General features: G+C 41.3%; 1 protein-coding gene across 1 annotated transcript in view; it reads left to right on the plus strand.

The window, feature by feature from the left end:
- Positions 1-530: 530 nt before the first annotated feature.
- Positions 531-23,396, plus strand: part of CDYL (chromodomain Y like) — a 243,172-nt gene continuing 220,306 nt past the window's right edge. Inside the window, exon 1 of the mRNA XM_036257545.1 lies at positions 531-947. The gene's annotated coding sequence lies outside the window, so the exon portion shown is untranslated. The remainder of the gene's footprint in view (positions 948-23,396) is intronic.

The following is a 23,396-nucleotide window of genomic DNA, read 5'->3' on the forward strand; positions in this document are numbered from 1 at the left end:
GCGGCCGGCTCACGCACGCAGGCGGGAGCTCTCTGCTCTCCAGGACTGAAGCCATGCATTTGTCGCTCGGCCGCTGCCGTCGGGGCAGTGGGCCGCAGACGTGGGCCGGCTCGACCCCACGGTCCCCTGCTGAACTTAGTGCCCGCAGATGCCTGCCCCAGTGGGTACCGGGCCCTGGCATCCCGCACCCACGTCGAGGCAGGCTGGTGGGCGGTGCCCTGGCTGGGTCCGACCTCCGCGAGGGGACTTGGAGAAGCCAGAGCCCCGCCCACTGCTCTCGTGGTCCTGCCCACATCTCGCCGCGACCCCGCCCACCCGCCCCTTGCCACACCCCTTCCTGCCGGCTTGCTTCCCCCAGGCCATCCGCCCACCTCGGCCGGGAGCGGAGCCCACTGCTTCCCTCAGGCGCCCCGCCCCGCCGGCTTCCCCGCCTCTCTCGCGCGGGCAGTCCGAAAACCCGGAGCAAGGGAGTGTGGCTCTGCCGCCCGGCGACCGCACTGAGCATGCTCAGTAGCCGGGGCAGGTTTTTTGGTCGCAAGTAGGAAGATTTTTGCACTACACTGGAGAGGGGGAGCTACGGAGCCAGCCAGCCGCACCACCGTGTATTGCCGCCGCGCCCGCCCCAGCCTGGCCCGGCCCCGCGGCGGGGCGCGATGAGCCCGAGTCCCAGTCGGCCTGCCGGGGAGTGAGCGCGGGGCGCGGAGGGCGCGTTGCGCAGCTGCTCCTGCGCACAACCCCGCCACGGCCGCCGGCCCGCACTGGCAGTGAGTGTGAGAGGCTCCTCCCGGGCACCCGGCGCCGGGAGCGGGAGCAGGAAGCGCAGGCCACGCAGGGACCCAACTGAAACAAAGTGTCGGCCGCCTGGCGGCGGCGCCTCGCCCCAACCCTGCCCCTCCCGCCTGCCCGCAACTCCACTGCCCACCATGGCTTCCGAGGAGCTGTATGAGGTACCTCCCCTCCCCCTCCCGGACCCTCGGGCCGTCCTCGCTCACCACCCTGCGCCGCCCCTGCCCGTCCGGGGCAGTGTCCACTCCACGGCCCGGCTCTGCCACCCGGTACCCGCCTCGCCGTCTTCCCCCTCCCCCTCCGCGGCCACAGTTTGCTGGACGGGAACTGTGTGCGAGGGGAGTCGGAGCCACGCTGCCCCCGGGGCCCGTCGGGCGTGGGGGGGGGGGGCTCCCTGGAGTTGTCAGGCTCCTGGGGGTGGGGGGTGCAGGCGGTAGGGAAGTAGCGCTTGCACGAGTGACTTGCTCAGACTGAGCCCAAAGTGTTCTTGGTAAGGGTGATGGCTGTGAAGACCCTGTTACCGCTTGGTGGGATCTGTGGGCAGTGCGGGGGTGTTTTTCCTGTCCATTTAATAAAGCATTTTGGAGAGGGCTTTGCCTCTGGCTTTGGGGGCGGGGGGAGGAGCAAGAGGAAGAGTGCAACTGTCTCTAGACTCTGCTGCTAGCCAAAGCAATGCAAAATACCGCACGGAAAATGCTAAACGTTGACCACATGCTTTAATTAGGTTAGAATTGTGGCCAGAGTCAGGAAATTTAAATTTAACGCTGATACACCATCATTCATTTGCGCCGCAGCGTTGAAAGTAAGAAGGGGCACAATCAGAATTCTTTTAGTTATGGGCAGTGGTTTTGCCAGCTTCAACTTAGGAGTTATCAGTTTGGATCTTTAGACATATTTTGTATGCTTCGATGTAACTTCTTGATGAATTTCAAAGTAGACTTCCTGGGAGCGCAGAAGCTTGGAAGGCTTTCAGTTCTTTTGGATATGAGTCTTCTCTTTCACATATACTTATGAATATATCTTCATAAAGGACTTAAAACTTCTGGATACTCTCTGGATTCACCTTTATGATGTGTTTAGGGACCTGCGTGTGTAGGGACTTAACTAAGTGTCTGTAACAGTTAGAGCCCCTTGGCCCTCGTGAAAGAACCCTTAAGTACCAGGTGAGCCCTTTGAGGTGTCTCCTCTTGTGGGCATATTATTGCTATTGGCACAGAATGGAGCTCTATTGCCAACAATTACAGCCTTCTAACAACTTTTGGTTGTTTAAAAACAAGTGTTGGCAAGGTTTTTAGGAGGAGGCTGCCTTCTTTAGAATTAATGGTAAGGTTGTTGCCTCCCCTTAAATTGTATATGGTTAGTGTACCTTAGCTGGCACTGAAAATGTTCCATTCTGTTCAACCACTTTATACAATGGCAGTACCCTACTGTATTCAGGATGCCACCTTGGATCATTTGGGTATGTAAAAGGGAAAAACACTCCTTGTTCTCAGGAAGCTTCCCTTCTAGGAAGAAAAATGTTGTGTATGGGGAAGTTCCAGAAGCAGAGGCTAAGATGCAGAACATCTTCCAGGCTAAGATATATATGGGAAAGTACACAGTATGAGGATGTGAGGGGTTTTGGTTTCTCCATTAGATTATTCTTTAGTAGTAAGTTTAGGCTTGAGTATTCATTCTTCATTTTTGTGATTATAAATGCACAGTTACTTAGCTCATTTCGTTAGTGTTTGGGTGGCACTTTATACATAAGTTGTATCTTACGTGTATAAAAAAAATGATCCTGAAAGCAGTACGTGTACTACCAGTGTATAAGGAATTACATTTAGTTCTTTCTTTGCTGCTTCTGTATTTTCTACTCACTACTTTCCTGGCAGAATTCATTTATAAGACAAGTTTTGTACAAAGTTTCTATTAATTCAGCATGTTTATTGAATGCCTGTCATGGAGATTTCATGGGGATATTCGAATGGTTCATACCCTCAAAGAGCGTCTATTGGGGAAGAAATAAATACAGTGCAAAGGAATGATACACCTGTACAATTGAATTTTTGATTCTGGGTTTTGTTTTAGTTTTGAAAAAGAGTTACAGGAGTATAGTTGAGGTGATAGTAAATAATATGGTGAGCAGTATCTTTCAGGGTAAGTTTTTTAAGTTTTCCTTCACTTGTAGGAAACACTATGGCCATATTATGATCGAAAGTTGCTATTTGAAAGTTCCACATTAGTGGTTGAGAACCTGGATTTAGAGTCAGAGAACCTCTTTATTGAATCCCAACCCTGTCACCTTGGGTAAATTAATCTTGAAGGCTTAGTTTCCTTGTCTGTAAAATTGGGATCAATGTTTATCTCACAGAGCTCTGAAGTTTGAATGAAAAAATACATAAAGCATGCCCCCACAGTTCCCATAGTGAACACTCAATAAGTGATGGTTATTATTTTAACTAATCTAACATGCATCCCTGAAGCCTGGTTTTGTTTTCTAAAGACAGAATTGTCTGCTTTTTAAAAAATCAAGAAAGTATTATTTGTGAGGCAGAACTGATATGCAGTTAGTTGTAAATGAACACTACCAGGCTGACAAGCTGTTTGACAAGGCTGGGGAGAGCACTGAGGTACTTTAGTGGCCAGTCATGGGACATTAGTTGCCTAGTTTTGTCCAATTTTGCCTAAATCGAAACAGAAGTTTCATATTTGGCCTTAGACTCCATAATTCTAGAGGAATATGTTGAGACAAAAGAGGAAGTTTAAAGCCTTGCTTTTTGAAGTAAGGTGGTTTGGTAAGAGCAGAGATCTGTAGTAGCTATGTGAACTTGGGCAGGTTAGTTACTTGATTTCTAAGCCTAGATTTTCTCATCTAAAAAGAAATGAGATCTCCCAACACTTAGGATGGTATCCAGTATATGGTAATAGGTCCTTAGTAAATATTTAGATGGTTATTGTAATTATGCCTTGTGAATAAAAAAAAAATAAGCGATCAGACCCTAGACAAGATGGGGTGGAACATCAACCTTCCAAAATTGGAAGAGCTACTGTTAGTTGAAGGATACAGTAGATTTACTCCCTGTATCACCAGCAGTTAGGGTTAGGGGAGACAGATTTTTGACTCACTCTGTTAAGAGTTTACTAGCTTTCATTAAAAGACAAGCATCCTTTAGATCAGGGATCCACACACTATGACCAGATAGTTAATGTTTTAAACCTTGTCGGCAGTTGTAACTACTCAGCTCATCAACTATAAACAATGCCTAAATGAATGAGCACTGTATTCCAGTAAAACTGTGTATGGACAGTAAAATTCAAAATACATATAATTTTTACATTATGAAATACTCTTTTTAAAAATCATTTAAAAATGTAAAAATTGCCTGGCTGGTGTGACTCAGTGGTTGAACGTCAGCCCATGCACCAAGAGGTTGCCAGTTCGATTCCCAGTCAGGACACATGCCCACGTTGTGGGCCTGATCCTCAGTGAGAGGCGTGCAGGAGGTAGCCAATTGATGTTCTCTCTCATTGATTTTTCTATCTCTCTCTCCCTCTCCCTCTCTTTTTCTCTCTCTAAAATCAATAAAGAAAAATTATTTAAAAAATGTAAAAACCATTCTTAGTCCATGGGTTCTACAAAAACAGGCAGTGGGCTGAATTTGGACTGTGAATCTTAGTTTGCTGACCTCTGTTTTAGGTGATCTGTTCTGGAGCTGAGGTTTACTCTGGCTTTGGGGCATATGGAGGGTCTGCTCCATTCCTAGCTCTAGACCTAGAACTAGAAGTTCTGGGTTCCACTCTTTCAATATGTGGACTGAATAAGGACTCAACCTTTTAATAACATGGAAGAAGCATGCTCCTCATTTGTATATCTTAAATCCTTTTTTTTCTCAGTGAGTGTGGGGTTTTCTCTTGAGAACGACTATAATAGCTAATTTAAATTTCATAAAGATCGTAGTGATTTAATCTCGGCCTTTTGAGAAAACATTTATCCAACACATGCATGTTTTAGTTAATCAAAAATGGAAGTAAGCTTTTAAGAATGAATTTGTACCTGGTTTATTTAAAAAATGTCTTAAAGTTGATTAGTTTGGAAGATTAACCAGGATTTGGGGAGAAAGGGAAGATTTGAATTTCCTTACTTTGGGATAAGATTACTTCTTTCTCCTTTGTACCACAGGGATTTTATGTACATTGACCAAAAGCACAATTATAAATAAAATCTGCACATGTAGTTCAAATGGAAGTCACAAAGATCAGGAGACTGTCTATGAATGTTGGTTAAGATAAAACAGTGTTGTTTGTGGTGTAGCTGGCTCTTAAAAGATTGAGATCACCAAAATTAGAAAAGGAGGAGAGTTATTTGACTTCTGAAGTTGAGGGGCAATAAAGTAAAATGTGTGTGTATTTTGAAAATTAACACACTATCTTAAATATGAACTGTTGAGAATATTATTTATTTATTTTCCTTTATTGATTTTAGAGAGAGAGGAAGGGAGAGGGAGAGAGACATAGAAATATCAATGAGAGAGAATGTTGATTGGCCGCCCTGCATGCCCCTCACTGGGGATTGGGCCCACAACCTGAGCATGTGTCCTGACTGGGAATCGAACTGGTGACTTCCTGGTGCATGGGTTGACGCTCAATGATTGAACCACACCGGCCGGACAAGAATATTATTTATTAATTTGCCTAAACAATGGTATAGAGGCATCTCTTGTGCTTTTCCTTTGAATTTGCTTTCAATTCTTGTGGACTAGAATAAGTCTTTTTCTGTTCTTGCTGTGATATCTAAGAATCATTGACTTTTTCCTTATGCTCTATAATGATTTTAACCATTGAATATATTTTCATAGTATATAGGAAATAATTTATTTGCAGCATTCTGATTCACGGGTTTGAATATCTGTGATACATAAAGCTAATGTGAGTCAAAAGTTTGTGAATAAGGAGTAATCGTTTTATATTGTGTGTGTTTGCAGGTGTAGCAGTATCGTCTTGGGTACTTTTAAAATACAAATTCTTTGGGTCAGACCATGAGATTGTAGTTTTCAGTGTTTGGATAGAGAAAGGAATCTGTGTTCCAATAAGCTTCTTTCTGGAAAGCAGGTAAATTTAGGAGCCTCTGGATTGCAATGGTCTGTATTTCTGACACAGGCTACAAGTTTAGGTCTGGAGGGATTGGTATCTGCCTTTGCAGAAGAGGCACTTTAGTTGCACCAGACCAATCCTTTTTGCAAGCCCTTTGACTATTGCCTGTTGTTAATTGAATCATTCCAGGAAGGGAGTATTAAAAACACTAGATAGCCCTGCTGTGGCTCGGTTGGTTGGATTGCTGTCCTGTATACCAAAAGATGGCAGATTTGATTCCTGGTCATAGCACATACCCAGGTCGTGGATTCGATCCCCAGTCAGGGCACATGCAGGAGGCAACCGATCGATATTTCTCTTACATTGATGTTCCTCTCTATAAAACAGTCAATCAATCAGTCAAATAAAATAAAACACTAGGTTGCAATTTCTATTTTCTACCTTCATTGTGTGGCATACTTGTCCACCAGATTGTAAGACTGGTGCTTACAATCTTTAAAACTAGGAATTTTTTTTCTGGCCAATATTTTCCACAGTTCAGATATTGCAATAGTTGTGTAATTATTGAATTACATTTTAATGAAAGAGTGAATTATAAGAATGACTCCATTGACTCCTTACCTCCAGGTTCCTCCTTCCTGAAATGTTTCACCTTGTGCTGTTCCTTTTATGCTTCATATGTGGTTTTAACTCTAGGATGAGGAGTTAAAACTCATCTAACTTTACTGTTCCCCACACAAACTTAATATTCTTCAGCTTTTTAAGCTGGCCAAGGCCTTGGGGATTCTTTTTCTCTGGGAAGTCTGGGAAAGGTCTTTTGTGTTTGTATGAAAATTTGTACAGGTACATATGAGCATTTTCCTCTTTTTCTCAAAGGAATCTGTGACTCAAAACAACTATTAGAATTGTTTTTGACTTCTTTGAGCTAGACTTAACTACTTTGTCTTTCCAAACTGAGCTTTGCTCTAGCCAGTGCCTACAGTAAAACCTCACTTACTTGTTTTGGAAGTTGTATGCTAGTTTCAGTCTTTAAGTGGCTATTCTTGACATTGTACATACGCAAAGTCTAAAGTTAATCATTATTTGAATTCCACTTTTGACAATAAAAGGACCTTAAAATCCTTTAACCCTGATCCACCCATAAACTTACATGCTGTTATCTTCCAATGTTTATTATTGTCCATGGGAAAAAAACCCCCTCACAAAATAGAACATTATTATTACATGCAGACAGTGTTTGTTTAGCTTTACCTATATCTTTACCAGTCTCTTTGATCATCAGTCATAGTATAGAACTTTATTCTGGAACAATTTTTTTCCTTCTTTAGTATATCCTTTTGGAAATATTTTTAGGGAAGTGTTATGGTTGGAAAAGTCACTAGTTTTTTTATATTCTGGAAATATATTTTGCCCTTATTTTTGAAAAATAGAATTGATTCCAAATAAAACCAGCTAATTGTTCATTTATTTTAGCATTTTAAAGATATTATTCCATTGTCTTCTGGCTTCCCCATTACTCTTGAGGAGGTTGTTGTCAGTCTAGATTAGTTACTTTGCTGGAGGTCTGTCTTCTCTCTCTGGTTGCTTTTGAGATTCTCACTTTGACTTTGATGTTCTCTAGTTTTACATTTGTGGACATGGTTATTTTATTCATAAGCTTGGTATATATTGTGCTTCTTTTGTGGATTTGTGCCTCATTAGTTCTAAAAAAATATTGGCCATTTTATCAAATACTGTTGGTCCTATATAGTCTCTGGAATTCCAAGTTGTCATTTATTTGATATTATTCTGTCTTCTATTTCTTTCTTTTTTCTTTTTTTTATTGATTTTAGAGAGTGAGGAAGGGAGAGGGAGAGAGATACAGAAACATGGGTGACAGAGAACATCAGTTGGCTGTCTCCTGCTTGCCCTCCACTTGGGGATTTGGCCCATAACCTGGGCATGTGCCCTGACCAGGAATCAAACTGGCGACCTCTTGGGGAATGGATCGACTGCTCAACCACTGAGCCACACCTAACAGGCATGTCCTCTATTTCTTACCCTCTCTCATTTCCAACTCCTTGTTTTTGTTTTGTTTGTATTCTAGGTATCTCCTTGGACCTAACTTCCGGTTCACTAATGAGCTGTCTAATCTGTTTAGCTCATCCTTTGAATTTTTAATTGCAGCAAATATATTTTTACTTCTAAACATTTTCCCCACTCCCATCCCAATCTGTGGATTGCTTTTTTTGACTTTGGTGTTTGTCTACTTTTATGATTGAATCATTCTTTATGGTTGGGTTGGAGGAGTTACTGGGGCACTTTGATATTTTCCTTGCTTCCTGCAAGCACACTAAAGTATTACGCATTATATGCTTTTGAAGTCTAGTTATTTTGTAGTAAGAATCTCCTTTGGGCCCTGGCTGGTTTGGCTCAGCGGTTAGAGAGTCGGCCTGTGGTCCAGAGAGACCCGGGTTCGATTCCCGCTAAGGGCATATACCTCGGTTGCAGTTTGTCCCTGGCCCTGGTTGGTCGTGCGGGTGGCAGCCACTCGATGTGTCCCTTTCATGTCGATGTTTCTCTCTCTCTCCCTCTCTCTCCCTCCCACTCTATCTGAACAAAAGAATGGAAAAATGTCCTCGGGTGAGGATAAAAAAAAAGAATCCCCATTGGAACATGTTTGCTTTTTTTTTGCCAGAATCCAAAGAAACCTTACTGGAATTTGTGGTATCATGAGTAGGGATGGAGGGTTTGAGCCAACACCTAAGATTTACCTATAGGTATTGAAAATGCAAGTAAAGTATAAAGTAGATTTCAAGGGAACTGTTTATGGAAATGGATATAATAGTTACAAAACTAATGCTTTTGAAGCAAAATGTTCAACATCTTTTGCCTATTTTGCTATACAGGGGCAAAAGTAAGTTATGATTATGTGAAACCCAGTTCATCTTGTATTATTTATTAATTTTTTATTATTTTCCATATGAACAATTATAAACCTACTTTTGCCATATGCTGTGCTAAGCATATCTTCTCTAACTGTTAGCCTGTTCCATTGGTCTGAGCTAGTAGTGTAGCCAAAGTTATTGGCTTACTTTGTCCACACCTACGCAACACCTTCTCCAATACCTTTGTATTGCTATTTTTCCGAATAAGTGGTGGATCCTCCAACTACTTGCCATCCTCAGTGTCAGTCCTTATTCAGGACATCATCAGAGTTCAGTACTACCAGCAATCCTCCCCTTCAAATTCTGTGTGACTAATTTATTTTTTTGCACTGTTATTAATGTGCACTGCTTGTGCTTTGTTTTCTGTAGATAATAAATGACATCATGTATATTTTCTTCTGGAATGGTTGCTGCATGTCTGTTTTTTGCTTATCATAGTGCCTTATCTGAGGATATGAATGTGGTGAGCAGCTAGCTAATAATTGCTGACTTCTAGCTAAAATACAAATATAGTGACGAGTTATATAGTGTTTGAAATTATACCATATAGGAAAACTGTGCATTTAGTTACCTTGTTTGAAAAAAAAAAAAAAACTTATATGTTGAAGAAATTATTTCTAAATTTGATATAAATCATTTGGAGGAAAACTTGTGTTCCTAGAAAGAGTATTTGAAATGTTGGCCACAGTGTTTATGTTTAGCTATTGGTGGAACGTGTAAGAGTATGTCTAACAATAGTATTCTTTAGTTGGAGAAGGGAGCCACGATATATTTATGAACTATCTTTACTTTTTGCCTTATTTCCATTGATAATGGGCTTTGCCATGTGAAGTTTTCAAGAGGCTGGTAGTTCCCTAGCATTTGTTGATAAAGCCCAATAATTTCGATTGTACATAATGAATATCTGGTTAAAATGTACCCATTTCCCGTCAGTAGTTTAATGTTTAGGATGTCAGGGCATGACAGAGTTGGATACACCAGCATTTCTTATTTTAGTATGTAACCATTCTGGAAGTCTCAAGGTATTTATAATATGTGAGAAAAAAAGACCAAAAAAAAAAGTCTTCTTGTCCTATATACTTTGAACAGTTTGGGTCTCTCCAAAAGACTGTTTATATAGGCATGATATGCTTGGATTTAACTGGCTTCATTAGTGTGTTAGAAACAGATATTTGGTAAGGGATTAGGGAGCTGCCAAAGGCAGGTAAGTAGACATTAATAAGTTTGCATTTGAGATGAGCTGTAGAGGGTAGCTACAGCTACCTCTGGGTCATGGATTGCAAGGGTTCCTGAGCCTCATAGAGCATCAGAAGAGCATGTTTATGAAAAGAAAGGGTGCCTGTTGGAAAGAGCTATCAGAAATAGTTTTTAAAATGTTTTGGCATATGACAAAATTAAATTTTTTTTTTTTTTTTTTATCCTCACCCAAGGACATTTTTCCATTTTTTGTTCAGATAGAGTAGGAGGGACAGAGAGGAGAAGGAGAGAGAGAAACACCGACATGAAAGGGACACATTGAGTAGCTACCGCCCACACAACCCAACCAGGGCCGGGGACAAACTGCAACTGAGGTACGTGTTCTTAGCAGGAACCGAACCCGGATCTCTCTGGATCTCAGGTCGATGCTCTAACCACTGAGCAAAACCAGCCAGGGCAAATTAAATGTATTTTTATGGTATGCTTTCCAAAGTTTCCATCCAAGTATTTCTAACAGCGAAAGAGAGCAAGTGTTCTAATAAGGAAATAGAGGTGGAAAGGGAGATTGCAAGCCTGGCCTGTTTTTGAATTCTCATATTATCCTAAAGCCTTTGTGAAATTAACAATGTACTCCATACAATATTTTTTGGTTTGATAGTAAATGTTTTAAAAGTGCTTACCAGTTAACTCTTCTCCTTAAATCTTTGGGTGTCAGGTTGATGCTTTAGGAAGATGAGTCAGGAGTTAGTGTCTCTGTACAGCCCTTTATCTCCTGCTCTGTATGTATACCCTAGTTTAAGAATAGGGAGTTAGTCTGGCTGGTGTGGCTCAGTGATTGAGCATCGACCCCATGCACCAAGAGGTAGGTGGCTGGTTCAGTTCCCCGTCATGGCACATGCCCAGGTTATGGGCCCAGTCCCCAGTGGGGGGCATGCAGGAAGCGACCCATCGATGTCCTCGCCCATCGATGTTTCTCTCTCTCTCTCTCTCCCGTCCTCTCTCTAAAAGTCGATAAAAAAAAAAAAAAAATAGGGACTTACTGTGTTATCTTCTATGATGATGGTAGGGGGAAAAAAAACTGACCGATTTGGCCCTGGCCGGTTTGGCTCAGTAGTTAGAGTGTCGGCCCACAGACCAGAGAGTCCTGGGTTCGGTTCCTGCTAAGGGCACGTACCTCGGTTGCAGTTTGTCTCTGGCCCTGGTTGGAGTCCTGTGGATGGCAGCCAGTCGATGTCTCTCTGTCACATCAATGTTTCTCTCTCTTCCTCTCTCTCCCTCCCGCTGTATCTGAAGATAAATGCAAAAATGTTCTCGGGTGAGGATTAAAAAAAAAAAAGACTGATTTGGTAATATGTAAATGAGAATATTTGAATTTAGTAATCAAAAAATTTTTTAAATCTTGTTTCAGTAATTGTGTTGTTTTTTTTTAATCCTCACCCGAGAACATTTTTGCATTTATCTTAAGATAGAGCAGGAGGGAGAAGTGGAGGAAGAGAGAGAGAGAAAGATTGATGTGAGAGAGACACATCAAGTGGTTGCCACCCGCACGACCCCAACTGGGGCCGGGTACAAACCGCAACCAAGATACATGCCCCCAGCGGGAACTGAACCTGGGACTCTGGTCCTCGGGCAATGCGCTAACCGCTGAGCCAAACCGGCTAGGGCTCAGTAATTGTTTTTAATCATTGAAGTTAAAAGATAATTTATTTTCGCCCTGGCCAGTTTGGCCCAGTGGTTAGAGTATCGGCTTGCGGTTCCGGAGAGACCCAGGTTCGGTTCCCGCTAAGGGCATGTACCTCAGTTGCAGTTTGTACCGGGCCCTGGTTGGGTCGTGCGGGTGGCAACCACTTGATGTGTCCCTTTTAGGTCAATGTTTCTCTCTCTTTCTCCCTCCCACTCTATCTGAACAAAATATTGGAAAAAGTAAGTAAAAGATAACTTATTTTGTTCTTTTTTTAAAAAATAGTAACTTTTTTTTTCTTTATTGATTTGAGAGAGAGAGGAAGGGAGAGGGAGAGAGAAAGAGAGAAATATTCATAAGCGAGAACATTGATTGGCCACCTCCTGCACGCCCCCTCTGGGGATTTGGCCCACAACCTGGGCGCGTGCCCTGATTGGGAATTGAACTGGCGACCTCTTGGTGCATGGGTCGATGCTCAACCACTGAGCCACCGTCTGGGCGATACTTATTTTCTATTTAAAGTCATCTTATTGCTGAGCGTTCAAAAGAAAGTATATTAGATGTTTTTATCTCAAGCCTGATTCTCTACTTAAAAGAGCAATTGTGAGGTTACTTAGAGTCAGTCATGGGAGTATTTGTAAGTTCCCTGTTGGCATGGGAGCCTGTCTGCTTCATAACTCCTCCCTGCCAATGGTCCAGGCCAAAGTCCCCTTAGAAAACTTACAGTCTTTCAAGGCATCTTCATCCTTCATCTTCTCTCTCTTTGCTGACATTTCTTGTCCTGATGTCCAGCTCTGGTACCTCCAACTTGACTTTCATCCCTTTGCCAGGTCCCCTTTGAGTCAAAGCTTCATTTATCCTGTTTTTTAATTCTTAATCTAGATTCTGTACTTGCTTGTTGCCTTGTTCCAAGCCTCTGGTCCGGGAAGTAGGGGGTCTGATTGCCCACTTTTGCTTACCTTGCTTATCTGTGCAATCCAGAGGAAATCCTTTACTGTCCTATCCTTCAGATACCTGAGGTAGAAAGAAGTTAGCCAGCTGTCAGCACAACAAGTTCCCCAGTCTAAGCCTGCTAACTTCCCTTGTGTATGCAGATGAGCTTTTGAGCCTAAAAAGATATAAATAATCATCTTGTTAATTTAAGGAGAGAGAAAGAGAGGTGTGTGTGTGTGTGTGTGTGTGTGTGTGTTATCTAGAACACGATTTGTAGTGCTCTTCCTTTGGAGTATACATATGAGTAAATTTTCCTCCAGAATTATTTATTTACTTATTTATCTTTATTGTTAATCCTCACCTGAGGATATTTTTCCATTGATTTTTAGATGGTGGGGGTAGGGGGGAGAGAAACATCAATGTGAGAGAGACACATTGATTGGTTGCCTCTCACACAACCTCTCCTAGGGCTGCGGATCGAACCTGCAATCCAGGTACATGCCCTTGACCAGGAATCAAATCTATGACCCTTTGGTCTTCGGGCCAATGCACTGTCTGCTGAGCCAAACCAGCCAGGGCCCTCCAGAATTATTTTATACACTATCATCAGTCAGCACCACTAGCTTCAACTTGAGCTTTTTGAGAATGTCTTGATTAAATTGATAGATGCCTATCTGGAAGTGTATTCCTAGGGGAAACAATCCGCTCTAAGTAGCTCGTGTTTGGGACTGCTTAAAAATGATGAAGTTGCAATGATTATGTAGAGTTAGTTTAAAAGATTTGGGAAATGAGGTGTGTGTACATGTAGGCAGGAAGAAGTCAAGTGTTAAGACCAGACACATTCTGCTTAGCCAGGAACCTGATCAAAATCAGCAGAAAAAGGTTGTGGTTATGAGTGGGCAGCTTTACAGCATTGCCACACTCCCATGTTTATCAAGTAGCCTGGGAGAGAAAAAGACCAAAACCATGTGGTGGAGGTGGGGGAAAGATTGTACGAAAATTCAAGTAATCTTACAGGCAGAATCCACTAAAATAAAGTGAAAACCTTAGGGCCCTTGTCTTGGCTGAATTCTATTGCAGTCAAGGGACCTGCCTTGGAGTTTGGGGAACTATTTTATTTACCTTTTATTTTTTAAAATGTTTTTTATTGACTTTTTTAGAGAGACAGAAAGGGGGAGAGAGAGAAACATCCATTGGCTGCCTCCTACACGGCCCCTACTGGGGATTGAACCTGCAACCCCGGCATGTGCCCTGACTGGGAATGGAACTGGGACCTCTCAGTCCATGGGATGATGCTCAGTCCACTGAGCCACACCAGCCAGGCTGGGGAACTATTTTAAAGACTTTTGATGATGCTCAGTCCACTGAGCCACACCAGCCAGGCTGGGGAACTATTTTAAAGACTTTTTCTGTAGTGGAACGGGTCTCTCCTTAAAGAAGAGTGCTTCCCTCACAGTTTGAGAAGCAAACATTGGAGCAAATAAAGGTATTAATGTGAACTACTCCCTAAAGGTGGGTGGGAACTCGTTTCTTTTCTGTGTAGGCAAGATTGGAGTGCCCTGCTGTATTCCTGAATCTCTGAGGTGGAAAACTAAAAGTAAGATGGAAATTCCCATGCTCCCTGTGCTTTACCAGCACCTTCCACCACTCAAAAGTGTGACCTGAGTTTCTTTGGAATCATCTGCTGAACCTAACAGGGAGCACCCACCTGTTAGGACCACTGCTTACTGTATCTACTCTGCTGCCCCAGGAGTGCCATGTCTTCCATTAAATGGGGTGGAACTTCCTCCTGCAGGTGATGTGAGGTGAGAACACCTAATGTTCTGTGAAGCCCTGTGAGGACTGAGCAGAAGTGAAGTCCTGCTTCTCACTTACGTTATAGGAACAGCAAGGCAGTTGGTACTGCTTCTTCAGAAGCTCTTTTGGTTTTCAGTTGTGCTGCTTTTCCTGGTAGAATCCCAGGAAGGGGAAAGATCCAGGGGACAGACCTGGCTGTGTTCACAATCAGCCTGCCCACCAGGCTTCATTGCTGGACCTGTTACATTTCTGGTTCCCCAGTCCTGGCAAACCTCCCTGCTCCAGGCATCTCTATCAGTCCCTGTGGGCAGGACCTCTAGTGGTTCGAGCTAATGCAGCTACTACCTAAGTAACAAGAGTGGCTTAAGAGCCATGTGCAGTGGTTCAGTAGTATGTATAGGTTTTTAGCTGAGGCTGTGGTCTGTTATCTCTATCTTCACCAGCCCATGTGCACGCAGGTCACGCAGGTCACGCAGGTCGCAGGTCACACGTACATCCCGTACGTCTTGTCCCCAGTCTCGCGATCCTGATACGGCTGTTAGCGATCCCAGCCTGCACCTGGACACCAGGTTCTTCCGCAGTCACCGTGACTTTTCATTTTCTGCTTTCCCCGGCTCCATCTTGACTTCTCAACTGAAGTTCCTGTACTGGTGACTTGTCTCTTCTTTCTTAATTAAAAGTGTTAAAATCTGTAATTTTAAAAATTTTAAGTTGACCTTTGAATAACAGCTTTTGGACTTTGCGGATCCACGTGGCAGATTTTTTTCCCCGCCGATAAATGCTTTGTGCCTTTCTGATTTCCGGGTTTCGCAGCTGTGGTTTCATCCAGCCAGGTATGGAGGAGTATTTTCGCATTCCCAACTGGGGAATTGGAAATACTGTTTTCGATCCAATACTGTTTTGATACCTGGTTGGTTGAATCCGTGGGTGCGAAGGGCCGGCTATAATTTTGGGGAGAGTTAAAAGTTGTCTGGATATTTGTGGGTGGGGATGGCTCCCCTAACTTCAGAATTGTTGAAGGGTCAACTGTAGTTACATATTTCATCGGCCAGATTGATGGAATTTTTTCATTTTAATCTAGTCAAATCTATTTTTCTCGTTTTGTTTCTTGTTTAGGGAATCCTTCCTTCTCCAAGATCGTTGTCTTCTGTCTTTTCATCTAAAAGTTTTGCTTTTGTTTTACAGTATGAACTTTAGTCTACTTACGGTTTTTGTGTATGGTATGAAATTGGGGTCTCATTTTTTAAAAATGTGGATAATCTGTTTACATTGTTTATTTAATAGTCTGTCCCTCCCCCAGTTATTTGCCACTTATGCCACATATGAAGCTTTCATTTATGCGTGACTCAGTTTCCTCTCTTGGCGTTTGTCTTGATCATACCACATTTAAAATTAGCATGGCTTTATAAGAGGTTTTAGAAACTTGCCCTGCCAGTTATCTTTATCTGAAAATTTTCTTAGCTGTTCTTGGTGGTGTGTTCTTCCAATTACATATTGGAATCAACTTGTTGATTTACCCAAGAAACCATACAGCAGTGCACCTAAGAGATAAAAGTACCTGTCCCAAGGAGCTTATTTTCCTATGGTGGCAGCAGGCTAATTAGGATACAGCTGGTAGTTTGAAGTTTGTGTTATTTTCTTAATGTAAATCGTCAGAGAAAGCCTGGTAAGGTGACATTTGGAACTTGAAAGCAAAGGAATGCCTCCTGGTGGTTGGCTGTTTTTGGCGAGTTTAAGCAGGAGCAAGGACGCCACTGTGTTAGGAGATGGAGGGAGGAAATGGCGGTTGAGAGATCAGGGTAGCATTGGGGTTCATGCAGGCCCTTTGTATATGTGCTCAATACTTTGGGTTTTATTTTTAATAAGATAGGAAGCCATTGGAGGAATAATGTAATTAAATTAAAAAATTTTTAAAGTTGTGCTGGATATTACTTGGAGAATAAATGGTGTAGAAAGACCAAGAAGGAAGCCCAGACTGGCAAAAGATGAAAACTGGGTGGCAGTATGATAGAGGTAGTGAGTTGTGATTGCATTTGGGGTATATTTTATTTTATTTTTTAAAGATTTTTTATTTTTATTTTTTTTATCCTCACCCGAGGACATTTTTCCACTTTTTGTTCAGATAGAGTGGGAGGGAGAGAGAGGAACAGAGAGAGAAAGAGAAACATCGGCATGAAAGGGACACATCGAGTGGCTGCCACCCGCACGACCAACCAGGGCCGGGGACAAACTGCAACCAAGGTACATGCCCTTAGTGGGAACCGAACCCGGGTCTCTCCGGACCGTAGGTCAACGCTCCAACCGCTGAGCCAAACTGGCCAGGGCTGGGGTATATTTTAAAGGTAGAGGTGAGCAAGATTTACTCATGGATTGGATATTGGATGTAAGGGAATGAGAAGCAATGGAAAGAAGGGTTTTTAGGGTTCAGTGACTGAAAAAATGGATTTGCCATTTATTTAGCCAGGTGTTACTGCTTCAGAGGCAGCTTTGGTTTTATAGACAAGATGTGAAGATTGAATCTTGGGAGCACTTTTAACTTGGGGGAGATAAAGACACAGTAAAGGATACTGAGAAGATACTTCCGCAGGAATGTACACCAAGCAAGAGATAGTGGTGCCCTGGAATCCAGGTGAAGAAATTTTCAAGAAGGAGGAATGATGCACTGTGTTCACAGTTGTCACTGAGGACTAAGAATTGACTTAGATTTGGCAGCACATAGGCCATTTGGCAACAGCTGTTTTGGTGGAGTTGCAGGGACTAGAGCTCATGAGAGAATGGGAAGAGAACTGGAGGTAATGATTATGGGCAGCTGTCAAGACCAGTGCTGTGAAATAGAAACCAGGATGGTGAGGTAGGCTTCAGCATTTGCTTTAAGATAGGAGAAATTACAGTATGTTATGTGATGATGTGAAAGAACTATTGGAAGGGGAAATAGTGAATTAGGAGAGGGAGGAAGGGCAATAGCTGGAATGATTTACCCAAAGTAAGTTGGCAAGAGGGAATTGGATCTGAGATCAGGGGGTGGAGCAAATGTTCCCTTACTCAGGATCTTTTCCCCTCTCTTCTTCCTCTCTTTCTTTCTCTCTCTCCCTATACCCGCCTTTAGGTTCTTCAGAAATGTCTTATTATGAACTTTCTGAAAGTTCTGTGCAACCTGTGTTAGATTTATTCCTACACACTATAGGTTTTGGTTGCTCTTGTTAATGGAATCTCTTTAAAGTTATATTTTCTAATTGGTTAACACAACCTTGTTGAACTGTGTTGTTATTTGAAAATTTGTAGATTCTTTTAGATTATATGTAGACAGTCATCTTGTGCAAGTAGGGATAATTATGTTTTTTTCCCTCCAACTTGTACCTGTTATTTTTTTTTTTCTTTTATTACATTGGCTGGGATCATCTAGTACAGTGTTGAATATAAGTTATAACAACAAACATTCTTGTTTTATTTCTAAAAGTTCCATAAAATGTTACTATTAAGCGAAAGCTGTAGATATTTGCTGTATACCTTTAAAAATCTGGGTAAAGTTCTCTTTTTTTCCTGGCTTGTGAGGGGTTTTAACATCCTGAAACATTGAATTGTACTAAATGTGTTTTGTGTGTTTATTAGAGTGTCATTTACCCTTTTAATTTTTAAATATATATTTTCTGATGTTGAGTCCTTGCATTTCTGAGATAAATCAAGCTTACAGTGTAGTTTATGTACGTTCTTCAGTTCTTTTCACTATCAGTGTTAAAATAGTCATTTGAAGGAGAAGTAACTAACAGTATTTTTTCTTAGTCTCAAACCGTTTTCCAAATCTTTGGATTTTCCTTTTTTGAAGGTTTAATATTACTTGCCTGTAAAATTGTCTGAGTCTATTTCCTCTTAAGATAGGAGAGGAGCTATTTGATTACCCATTAAAGATTACCCATTACCTATTGTTGATTTAGTAGTGCTTTCTATTTTTTAAGTTAGTAATGGCCTAAAGTTTTTTATATTAGAATTTATCTTAGAATATTTAAAAATCTATACTGGATCTATGATTACATACCATCAATATGCCTCATGATTTATGTACCTATTTTCTTGCAGATGTTTTCTTCTATATTTTTAAATAATTCATTTTTTTTTTTATTCTCACCTGAGGACATTTCCATTTTTTGGTCAGATAGAGCAGGAGGGAGAGAGAGGAAGCAAGAGAGAGAGAGAGAGAAACATTGACATGAAAGGGACACATCGAGTGGCTGCCACCTGCACAACCCAACCAAGGCCGAGGACAAACTGCAGCTGAGGTACATGCCCTTAGCGAGAACCAAACCTGGGTCTCTTCGGACCACAGGCCGACGCTCCAACTGCTGAGCCAAACTGGCCAGGGCTAAATAATTCATTTTTAAAATATATTGTTTCTGTTGTATCTTTGTATTTTTTTTATCGCTGCTCTTTATTTCCTCTGCCTTCTTGAGTTTATCTGGGTTCTTTTTCTAGCTTACTGAGTTGAACACTTAGATCCTATCTTCTTTAATGAAGACTATAAAATTACCTTATAAGTACAGCTTTAGCCACATCTTACATGTTTATTTTTTTCAATCTTTAGATCTTTAGATTTCTCTTTTTGTATATTTAAAACATATTCACTTGTTTTTAATTAGAATGCATATGCATTTGTTTTAAAAGCCAAAAAGTATACAAAATTACAGCCAGAAGGATTTTGTATGTTTTTAAATACTTTAAATATTTTTAAGATGAAAATCTTTTCCTTCATTTTTTATTTTGTAATAGAATTGCGTTCTGGTCAGAAAATAGTCTTTGTGAATCCTTGACATTCATGGAGGTTTCCTTTTGTGATCTTGTAAAATACTTTATTTTGGGATTAGAGAGAGTTCAATGTGTTTGGTTCAGGATTCTGATGTATATGTATATATTAAATTTAGGTATTTATCAAATTTACTATACCTTTCAATATATAGTACCCATCTATTACTGAAATTTTTTTGTTAAAATTTGTTCTTATATACTTATGGCTATACTAACTTGTTTTGGGTAGTAATTTGCTGGTCATATCTTTTTCTGTTATATTAAAAAAAACGAAGTCTTTTGTTTAGAAGTGTCTCTTCCAAGCACCTATAGCAAGATTTAAAAATGTCAATGTGATAGTTTTTATGAATTTAATATATTTGTCATGATTTCTGAAATAGTTGGACTTGTTAATGTTTGTTATTTATTATCCTTCTTTGATTATTTTTTTCTTTTCAGCCATTTGTTGGTTTGAAAGGTTTTTCTGTATGGATTGGCTGTTTATTCTTTGCTAGTTTGAAGATATACTTTGACTCTGTGGTTGCCATTAATTTCTTTAAATTCTGTTGAACTGTTACTCTGAATAATAAATTGTTCAGTAATTCTCTTTTGAAATGTGACATGGGTGTCAGCATTCTTTACCTTTTAAATATATCTACTCCTTCATCTTATCCTCAGTTAGAATTTTAAAATTCTTTTCAATGTCCCCCCAAAAAAGGGATATGTATTTAATAGCTAAGTTACATCTGTTTTCCTTGAGGACATAGCTCACTATTAATTGTTCATTGAAATCTCCAGTCTCACCCCCACTAGATTAAGATTATCTTTTATTTAGTTAAAAAAAAAAAAACCTAATTTTTTAAAATCACAGGTTATTGCCCTGGCTGGTGTGGCTCAGTTGGTTGGAGTGTCGTCCCATACACCAGAAGGTTGCCAGTTCAGGTTGCTAGGTCAGGCACAGACCTAGGTTGCAAATTTAATCCTAGGTCAGGGTGTGTTGCAACTGATTGATGTTTCTCTCTCCTTTCCTCCCTCCCTCCCTCTCTCTCTCTGGGGGTGGGGGGGTGGGAGTGGGGGGAAGTCACAGGTTATTTAAATTTTCTAACATTACTTGAATTCTTGTTTTCTTTATCCTTTTCCTTCTATATGGATTGCCTTTGTTTCTGAGTTACGTTTAATTTTTTCTTTCCCCCTTTTTTGAGATATAATTTGGATACTATAGAATTTCTCTCTCTGTCTCTCTCTCTCTCTTTTTTTTTTTGGTACATGTCCCTAGTGGAACCGAACCCAGGACTCTGGTCCATAGGCTGATGCTCCAACCGCTGAGCCAAACCGGCCAGAGTGAATTCCTCTTTTTAAATCATACAGTTCAGCCCTGTCTGTGTAGCTCAGTTGGTTGGAGCATCGTCCTGTATACCCAATAGTTACGGGTTTCATTCCCGAGAGGGCACATACCTAGGTTGCAGGTTTGGTCCTAGGTCAAGGCATGTAAGGAAAGCAACACATCTATGTCTCCCCCCCCCCCCCCCGTTTCTGAAATCAGTAAGCATATCCTTGGGTGAGGATTGTTTTAAAAAGTGTACAATTCAGTGGTTTTTGGAATGTTTACAAAGTTGTATAAGTATTACCACTATCTGATTTCAGATATTTTGTCACCTCAGAAAGAAACTCCCTACCCATTAGCTCTCAATCCCCATCCCCACCCCTGCACCCTTGACAACCACTAATCTGCTATCCCTGTCTATGAATTTGTCTATGCTGGACATTTCATAAATATGAGATCATATAATTTGTGGTCGTTTGTACCTGACTTCTTTCATAATATGGTAATAACTTAGCATAATGTGATCATTCTTGTTATAGAATACATCAGTATATTATTTGTCATTCCTTTTTTTAAAATTTTTTTTTATTTTTTAAATCTTTATTGTTGAATGTAGAATGTATTACAGATGTTCCACATTTTGTCCCCCATTGACTCCCTCCTCCCCACTCCTGCCTCCCTCCCGCCTTTTCCCACACTATTGTCTGTGTCCATTGGTTATGCATATAAGTTCTTTGGTTTATTTCTTCCCACCCCCCCAGCCCTTTTCCCTTTGAGGTTTGTCAGTTTAGCAACCAATTTGTACTTCTTAATCCCTTCACCTTTTTCACCCATTCCCTCAATCCCCCTCCCATCTGGCAACCAACAAAATATTCTCTGTATCTATGAGAATGTTTCTGTTCTGCTTGTTCATTTTGTTTGTAGATTCAATTGTCGATAGATCTGTATTTATTGCTATTTTGTTTGTTCATATTTTTTATCTTTGTCTTCAAGAAGACCCTTCAATTTCATATAATAATGGTTTGGTGGTGATGAACTCCTTTAGCTTTTTCTTGTCTGGGAAACTCTTTATATGGCCATCGATTCTAAATGACAGCTTTGCAGGATAGAGTAATCTTGGTTGTAGGTTCTTGCTTTTCATCACTCTGAATATTTCTTGCCACTCCCTTCTGGCCTGCAAAGTTTCTTTTGAGAAATCAGCTGATGTCTTATGGGAACTCCCTTGTAGGTAACTAGCTGCCTTTCTCTTGCTGCTTTTAAGATTCTCTCTTTGTCTTGAACCTTTTGCATTTTGATGATGGTGTGTCTTGGTGTGTGCCTCTTGGGGTTCATCTTGTTTGGGACTCTCTGTGCTTCCTGGACTTGTATGTCTGTTTCCTTCACCAAGTTAGGAAAGTTTTCTACCATTATTGTTTCAAATAGGTTTTCTATTTCTTGTTCTCTCTCTTCTTCTGGCACCCCCAAGATGCGAATGTTGGCACGCTTGAAGTTGTCCCAGAGGCTCCTTACACTATCCTCAATTTTTTGGATTATTTTTTCTTTTTGCTGTTCTGATTGGGTATTTTTTGCTTCCTTACATTCCAAATCGATGGTTTGCTTCTTGGATTTACGTACTCTACTATAATCTGTGTAAATTATTCTTTATTTCAGTTAGTGCCTCCTTCATTTTCGACTGGTCCTTTTTAATGCTCTTGAGGCCCTCACTAAGTTCACTGAGGTTCTCACTAAGTTCACTGAGTATCCTTATAAGCAGTGTTTTGAACTCTGCATCTGTTAGGTTGCTTATGTCCATTTTGCTTAGTTCTTTTCCTGGAGTTTTGTACTGTTCTTTCATTTGGGACCTGTTTCTTTGTCTCTTCATTTTGGCTGCCTCCCTGTGTTTGTTTCCATGTATTAACAAAAGGTATGGGGCTGGCTGAGACCAGATGTTGCTTTTTTGAAAGAATTTAAGAGAATCTGAAGCCTATCCAAGACAGGCCAATCCTATGGTAAAACAACTGGCCTGAAAGTTGGGTGGAGCAGGGCCTCAGGGAATCTCCAGGGCAGGGCAACCAGTGTGAGCCAGTTTGCTGGAGTCCCAGATATGGTGGCTTTCAGCAAGTCTGTCCAGGAGAAAGGTGCCTCTTCAGCTCACACCCCAGTGCCAAACAACTCAGTTTTTCCTCATATGTCTCTGGTACCTTTCAAGCTGCCTCTCCCACACTGGAGCCCGGAGGGTGCCAGTCCGTGTAAGTCCGTACGTGGGCCCTTTAAGAGGAGTTGCCTAGGCTCCAGCAGCCTCAGCCTCATTTCCCACTGGTTTTATAGCCAGTAGTGATGGGGATTCTCTTCCTGGCACTGGAACCCCCTGAGCTGGGCGCCTGGTGTGGGACAGGGACCCCTCAGTCCTCAGGGAGCACCTTCATAGCCGAGGTGTCCTCCTGATTTTTATCCGCCACATGGGGGTGTGGGACCAGCCCTTCCGCCTCCGCCCCTCCTACCAGTCTTGGTGTGGCTTCTTTAATTTCATACGTAGTTGTAGGACTTTCATTCAGCTTCATTTCAGGTGGTTTTGAACGATGGTTGTTCTGTACTGTAGTTGTAACTTTGGTGTGGTTATCGGAAGATACCCTACCATGTTTATGTATGCTGCCATCTTGACTGGAAGTCCATTTCTGTTGACTTTTTAAAATTATTATGAAATGTCTCTTTTTGTAGTAATGCTCCTTGAAGTTTACTTTGTATTATATTAATACATCCTTTCCAGCTTTGGTGTATATTTATTCAGCCTTTTAGTTAGTTTCTGTCTTCATATTTATTATTTTTAAAATTTATTTTTATTTTTTATTAATCCTCATCCGAGGATATTTTTCCATAGGGTTTTTTTTTTCTTTTTTCTTTAGATGGGAAGGGAGGGAAGGAG

This window comes from Molossus molossus, unplaced genomic scaffold (genome assembly GCF_014108415.1).
Source record: "Molossus molossus isolate mMolMol1 unplaced genomic scaffold, mMolMol1.p scaffold_m16_p_12, whole genome shotgun sequence".
Lineage (NCBI taxonomy): Eukaryota > Metazoa > Chordata > Mammalia > Chiroptera > Molossidae > Molossus > Molossus molossus.